Raw genomic sequence first — 7,782 nt, forward strand, 5'->3', positions numbered from 1 at the left:
TACCCACCCACCCCCCCAGCCCTCTCCAGGCCTTCTAGTAGGCCTTTCCCCTGGTGCCATGCATACTAAATCTCTTGCTTCTCAAAAGACCCAAATTAACACAGCCTTGTTCTACAAAGCAAGTTCCAGCAAGAATATCGTTTTCAAGTTGTCTGATTCGTATTATAAATGAAACTTCATATTCAATAGGACACTTTCACTTTTTCTTCCCATTCTCTAAATGTGAGCACCTTTTCTTTAATATGTAACCATGAGATATTTGTTAAGACCATGTACATGCCAGGTGTCTCTCCTATAGCACAACCTGGCCTCTCCACCAAATCTTCAGATGCTCCAAAAGCAAGGATTGGACTCAATTTTATCCTGAACTGAGAATCCTAAAGTTTATCAGCCAGTTGGGAGGCCACATTGAAAGCACTATTACCCAGTAGCTGCCTGTTTGATAAAGGTCCCAATTAGGGGACCCCAATAACTACAAACAATACTTTGCTTCCAGAAGCACCATGTAGACCTTCAAGACTATATATGTTATGACGAAGCCAAGTGTTAACTTGCTGGTCTCTCCAAAGACACTGACTTTCACCTCAGAGCTGATCCTAAGAGCTGTTCAAGTGTCTAAGCAAACGCTACTCTTCAGACAGCCATGAAGGGCTCTCCACACTGAGGCTACCATTGGTCCTGCAGAAAAAATTTATTTATGTGTGCCCCACAGGCATTTACCCCTATGATGGGTGTCACCCAATTAGAAAAGGAGGTAAGATATCTGTCCCTGATTTTAATTGAAGTTCTCAATGATACCGCGTTGGCCCTGGGAAGCACTCGGCTTCAACTCACTAGCCAGGGGTGTTATGGATAAAAGAATTGCCCTAGACTTCCCTCTTGCTAAACCAGGGGAAGTCTGTGCAATCACTAATATATCACTCTGTACCTGACTACTTCAGGCAAAGTGGAAAGATCAATAGAAAAAATTCAGAAGAAAGCCTTCTGGTGTTCTAAGTTGGACCCTGATGGTCTGTGGGATTTGTTCAGCGGGCCGTATGTAGGACCTGGAAGGCCTGACTGGAGTCCATACTGCAGGTGCTTGGAGTCTGGCTGACCAACAGCCTTCATTAAATACTCTGAGATAAATTGAACTGATTTCATCATCACCTGCATCGATCAGAATAAGTGCTGCCTGTGATGTAAGAGTTGAATTCCCTATGCTCAGTGTTTCTCTCCTAAAGCACAGCCGACTGCAACTGGAGATTGGGGCTGATACAAAGCTGTCCACAAACCACTACTGTTGCTGTGGGTAATGAAGTCCTTTGTTGTTGACCCAGGGAGTCATGTCTTCTCACAGCACCCATAAAACTACGGCAGACTAAGATGCTAATACACAAGTGACATAAAAATCACAGACCCTTCATGTTGTTGACACTCCCACCCATGAGTCCAAGAGGCCTGAGGCAAGGTTTGCTGCTGCGGCAGGAGCACTGACATGTGTCCTAATGTGTCACGTGCTCACCAGTGTAGAGTGTTGGGACTAGTGTTTCCCTTAGAACATTTCTGGATGTGATCTGGCACTTCTATATTACTCCTGGCCAATATCACCCACACAGAGCTCCCTGGGCCTGCCAAAACTTCTGTTAAGGTACCCAGTACCATTTCCTGCTTCAATTACCCACAGCGGATTATGCTGCTTGAATCTGAAAAGCCCTCTCTGACACACTTGAGAAAAGTAGCATATGTTTAAGTCTGATATTTATATTAGTACTTTTTTTCCTGAGGCCTGGAAATAATTTTAAGTTACTTCTGGTACTTATTTTTTTCACTTTCTTACTATACCATATGAGTGGGAGGAATGAAAGGATGTTCAATTTTATCAGAAACATGGGCAGTCACATTATCTTCATTATTATCAGACTCAAAAAAAAAAAAAAAAATCTAACAGTCCTCCTTGAAAAAGTACTTTGTTACAGGTTGCAATAAAAGAACAATGAGAATTTTTTTTTATTTTACCATCTCCCATTTTCTCCAATTTAAAAGCAAACAACAGGTTTCTATTTTATTCAGCAATAAACAAGTTTTATTTTTAATTTGGTGATTTGCTAATATCAACCAGACTAGTAATTTCAATAAATGCAAATTTTACATAGGTAATGGTATTGAAATGGGCACTTAGAGCAATAGCTTTATGGGAAAATTGATAACCAGCTAGCTCTAAAATATACTTTACTTAAAGAAAATTCAGGAACACCCAAAGAGGAAAGTATTTTTAGATATTACTAAAGGGTTTCTTGATCTTTTTAAAGGAAATAGAGAACAACCAGCAGTCCCAGAAAAGACAACCTACTTATTTCCTCACCACCCCCCAACTCCCTAAGTTAGCTATCTGGAAAACAGTACCTTCACCTCTTAACTTAAGCTTGCCACCTGCTAGCTTAGGCTTAGTAATAATGAGAAACTTTTCTTCAAGAATAAAAACCCAGAACAAAAAGGCTGAGTAGGAAAATTAAAAATTAAAAAAAAATTCTCCCCATCATTTATTCATGATCAAGAGCGTAGAAATTTAATCTGAGCTTATCAGAAAAAAAAAAAAGAATAATGCTAAAATGAACTTCCACTTCTCAATGAAAATTAAACTTTAAAAACTGTATCAAGAAATTTTAGTGTTTCAAAAAATAACCATAAAAGAAAATATAATTACAACTAAGGCAATTGGTTTCATAAGAGCAAATGTAATCAGTCACCTATGTCTTGGTAAAATTTCTCAAGAATTGAGTCAAATGGTTGACTTCAACTTACCCAAGGGAGATGTTGCTGGCTAGCCATGCCCCCACCCCTATTCCCTTAACACTAAATATGGCAAACAAGTAGTCATTAAAAAAGAAATTATCTCCACCAATATTCACAGGTAGCATTATCCATAAAAGCCAAAAAGTAGAAACAACCCTCATGTGTAACCAACTGACAACTGAAAAACAAAATGTGGACTAGCCATACAATAGCCTAATATTTGGAGGGGGAGAAATGAAGTTGTGATACATATTTCAACATGAATGAACACTGAAAATATTAAGTGAGAGCACCAGTCAGAAAAGACCACATATTGTATGATTTTTATCAAAAATCCAGAATATGAAAATCTGAAATATGAAACCTGAATTTATGAAAATGGAGACAGTAGATTAGCAGTTGCCTAGAGCTAGAGGGAATGAGGGTATCACAAGGGGTTGGGAGGTGGGGGCTGAGGAGATTCTTTTAGGGGAATGAGAACGTTCCTGATGATGGTAAAGGTTGCACAACTCTGATTATACAAAAATACTGAACTGCCCACTTTCCATGGATAACTTTTAAGATATATGAATTTTATCTCAATAAAGCTGTTAAAAAAAAGGAATCATTTCAAAATTTCATCAAATCTTTAAATATATTTTAATTTCTTTATGTCTTAGTATCTTCTATAAACTAATAATCCATTCTCAATTTTTTTAAAGATTTATTTATTTGACAATGAGAGAGACAGCTAGAGAAAGAGGGAACACAAGCAGGGGGAGTGGGAGAGGAAGAAGCAGTCTCCCAGGGGAAGAGCCTGATGCGGGGCTCGATCCCATAACGCCAGGATCACGCCCTGAGCCGAAGACAGACGCTTAAGGACTGAGCCACCCAGGTACCCCCCCCATTCTCAATTTTTAACTGGCCAGAATGATAGCACCTTCAATAAATGGAGAGCAACTGCCCTCAATAGAAATGACTAAACAAACTCAAGAATGTTTTTGATACATGTAGTTTGCCTTCAGGTTCATATGGTAATCAATTATAATTCCACAAGATTAGATAGGTTTACCTCAATGTCTGATAGCCAAAACAAATTTAATATTCGAGTTACCAAGAATTTTAAGGTTGTAATAGTCACCTTTCAATTAATGAGTCAATCACATTATTTACCTAGATGAAACATGGCTTTGTTCTTAACAAGACATTCTTTACCTCTTTCCTCAGAACTTTAAAATGTTAAGTGAGCATAATGCTGCTGTAAACAAATTGGGACCCCAGTTTTACCAAGATATTTTGATTCTTTATTGTGAAATAATTGTAAATATACAGAAAGTTGCAAAAAGAAAAAATGTATAGGTAGGTCCCAGGTGCTCTTTGCACAATTCTGCCCCATGGTAACATCTTGCATAATGTAACACTAAAACCGGGAAACTGAATTGGCACAACCCAGAGAGCCTATTCAGATTTCAGCAGCCTTACGTTATTTGTGTGTACAAGTGTGGTTCTATGCAATTTCATTGTACATACACTGAATTTGCCACCACCACCACAATCAAGAAACACAACTGTTTCACCACACACAACTCTCTGTTGCCATTTACTTATGGCCACACCCAACACTTTGCCAGACCCTATCCCCAACCTTTGGCAACCACTAAACTGTTCTCCATCTCTAAAACTCAGTTCTTTCAAGGCTACTATATAAATGGAATCCTCCAGTGTGTAAACCTTGAGGATTGGCATTTTTCAATCAAGGTAATTCCCTGGAGATTCATTGTTGTTGTATGTAAATTGTTGTATGTATCAATAGTTGTCGGATTAAGCTGTTGTATCAATACTTGTTGTATGTATGTTGTTGTATGTATCAATAGTTCATTCTTTTTCGTTACTAAGTATTCCATGGTATGGGTGTCCACAGTTTAACCATTCACCTGTTGAAGAACATCTGGATTGTTCCCAATTTGAGCCTATGACAAATAAAGCTGCTATAAAAATACGATTATGGGTTTGCGTGTGAGCCCGTGTTTTGTTCATCTGGGTCATGTTCATGAGTAGAACTGCTGAGCTGTAGTTACATAACAATTTTAATACCAACACAGCTAATGTTTCTGAAGAAGGAAGATCCTCCTCAATCTCCATTCTCCACTTTGTTTTTAATTTAACAAAATTACTTTCTAAGGCTAGCATTTACTCAACATTTAAAGCAAATAAACTAAGCGTTTTAAATACATTAATCTATGTAATAATCCCCACATCCACAATGAAGTAGTGATAAATATTATCGTTACAAGTGAGAGAACTGAAGCATGGGAAGTGGTCTGGGACATGATCAGGGGTCACAGAGCCAGGATGTGAAGGGTTGGGGCTTAAATTCAAGCGGCTTGACTCACAAGTCTACTCCTTCCATCACAAGACACCACCCCTCCCACTGTAGGGACATGTGTGTTATTAGATCAAAAAGTATACATCAGTAGGGGCGCCTTGGTGGCTTGGTCAGTTAAGCGTCTGCCTTTGGCTCAGGTCCTGGAATCAAGCCCCGCGTCAGACACTCTGCTCAGCGGGGAGCCTGCTCCTGCCTCTTCTCCCCACCAGTGCTCTTTCTCACTATCTCTATCTTTCTCTTTCAAATAAATAAAAAAGAATCTTAAAAAAAAAAAAAAAACTAACTTTTTACTAATTAAGCATAAATAAATTTACTTTGTAGCTATGAGTACATCTTGGTTTTCGAATATTGCTGCAAATTAGAATCATCTGAGAATTTTTAAAAATCCCAACAGCCAGGTCACACCGATTAAATTTTAAAAATATTGGGAGATGGGAGTCAGCTATCAATTATTTCCTTAGAGATACTCAGATTATTAGCAATAACTTTAACAGTAATTCCAACAATAAAAAACTCCTCTTAAAAAAAAAAGAAATTAAATGAATATTAGTTATGCAATTTGGACAATATAATCTTTAAGTCTAAAAGTGACTGTCTAGGAACACTGAAATATTTAAATATCTTTGAAAATTTTAGTGTACCTTGGTCTCATTATTATTCATGTAAACTCTCAACTTTTATGATATACAAACTAATAAATCAGTGAAAAGCCATAATTCACTTAATTGCCAAAACTTCTTAAAATTTGTAACAATCAACAAATGAGAGTAACAAAGAATAAACAGTTCATGGGCTGTAATTACATATTTCACAGATCTCTAGTAAGACAGCTTCTAGGAAAGTAACCTAAGGAAATAATAATAGATACGTGCCAAGTTACATACGTAAGATCCATTATGATATATTATCTGATGTATTATCTATTAGAATTCTATACATTATTTGAAATGTTATAAAATATTAGATGACATGCAGGGTTTCATACTTGAATATAAGCCAGTCAGCAAACAGTTACAAAACAGTGTGTAGGATTATACATGAAACCTACTTGCAGTTGAACTGAATCGTGCCGGAGACCTTCCACAATAGATGAAAATCTGTCAATTTTTCTTTCTTCTCCAGCTGATGTTAAAGCTTCTAAAACTTCTTCAAGGCTATCAGAAATTTGGAAATTAATTAAATTGCAGAAATTAAATAATCCAATGCCTTAATACAACTGCTTGATCTACTGAACTCCAGAATCACTACTCCTAGGTAAGCAGCAACATTTTAAAAACTAACTGAGTGCATAGCATGTATCAAGTAGTAGCTACATGTTTTTATTCATTTATTCCTAATAACCCTATGATGAGGGTTATTTATCAAACACTCATCAAGTGCTTTCTACACATCAGGCACTATTTAAACCAGTTTACAAATATTAACTCGTTTTAATGTATATAGTTCTAAGAAGTAGGTATCATCCCTTATTATAGATTAGGAAACACAGGGAGAGAAAAGTTAAGCAATTTGTCTGAGGTCTCACATCTCCTAAATGGAGTAAGGATCTGAAATCGGACAGTCTGTGTGGTGTGCACTGTCTCGGCATTCTTAACCACTACACTCTCCTTCCTTTTAAGTATAAAGAAGTCTGGTAGCCAAAAATACATAGTAGTAAGGATTTATAGTCAAACATAAAAAATAATGGCTGCACAAGAACTACACTTGCTACTCCTTTAAAGAACAGTGTGTTAACATGACCTGGTATACTGTAGAAACTCAGTTTGTAGACACAGACATGTAGACAGTAAACATTATTTACATCATTTTGATAACCTGTTATGAAGTCAAGAAATAATAAATATGGATGTGGAGGAAGAGGAAGGTGAAGAAAGAGGAGGAAAAAGAGGGTAAAAAAGAGGAGGGAAGGAGAGGGACAAGAAGAGGTAAAGGAAAGAACAAGTGGTGAGGGAGGGAGAGGGAGAGGGAAAAGAGAAGACAGGAGAAATGGAAGGGAAAGAGGGAGGAAGAGAAGGATGGAGTAGGAGGACAGGGAGAAAGGCCAAGGCGGAGCACAAGCAGCATCGTGTGTGTCGCATTAAATAAACACTTCGGGTTCTGCAATACAAATAACAGGGTCTTTTGAAAATGGGAAAGGGAACGTGCTGAAGGTGTGTGCCTGGCTTGGTGTGCTGGGACTGCCGCTGGGGACATCCATGGATACACCACGGAGGGCAAGGCCTGAGGAGTGCCTGCAGACTCTCCAACTCGTCCACACTGGGCAGCCCAACAGAACCCAGCCCCGGCAAGGTCAGCACAAGGACAATTTTCAAATGTGTGCTGGAGGTTCCGCTTACAGGCTTCTGCCTAGCCTTTATGAAAAAGCTATTTCTCTTTGTTCTGTTAGTTGTTCAGTTTTTTCCTATCTTTATCCTTTTTATTTGTTTGGTTTTTGTTTCAAGGTTTTATTTGAATTCTAGTTAGTTAACACATAGTGTGATACCAGTCCCAGGAGTAGAATTTAGTGATTCATCACTTACATGTAACACCCAGTGCTTATCACAAGTGCCCTTATCTTTAGCCTTTTTAAAAGGCATTTAATTTTTAAATGCATCCTATAATAAGTAACCCAACCTTAAAAAAAAAAAAACAACTTATCTTTA

General features: G+C 37.8%; 1 protein-coding gene across 3 annotated transcripts in view; it reads right to left on the reverse strand.

The window, feature by feature from the left end:
- The window catches only part of DIAPH3 (diaphanous related formin 3), a 475,864-nt gene that overhangs the window by 321,834 nt on the left and 146,248 nt on the right, over nt 1-7,782 (reverse strand). The window lies entirely within an intron of this gene.

This window comes from Ursus maritimus, unplaced genomic scaffold (assembly GCF_017311325.1).
Source record: "Ursus maritimus isolate PB19 unplaced genomic scaffold, ASM1731132v1 scaffold_10, whole genome shotgun sequence".
NCBI lineage: Eukaryota > Metazoa > Chordata > Mammalia > Carnivora > Ursidae > Ursus > Ursus maritimus.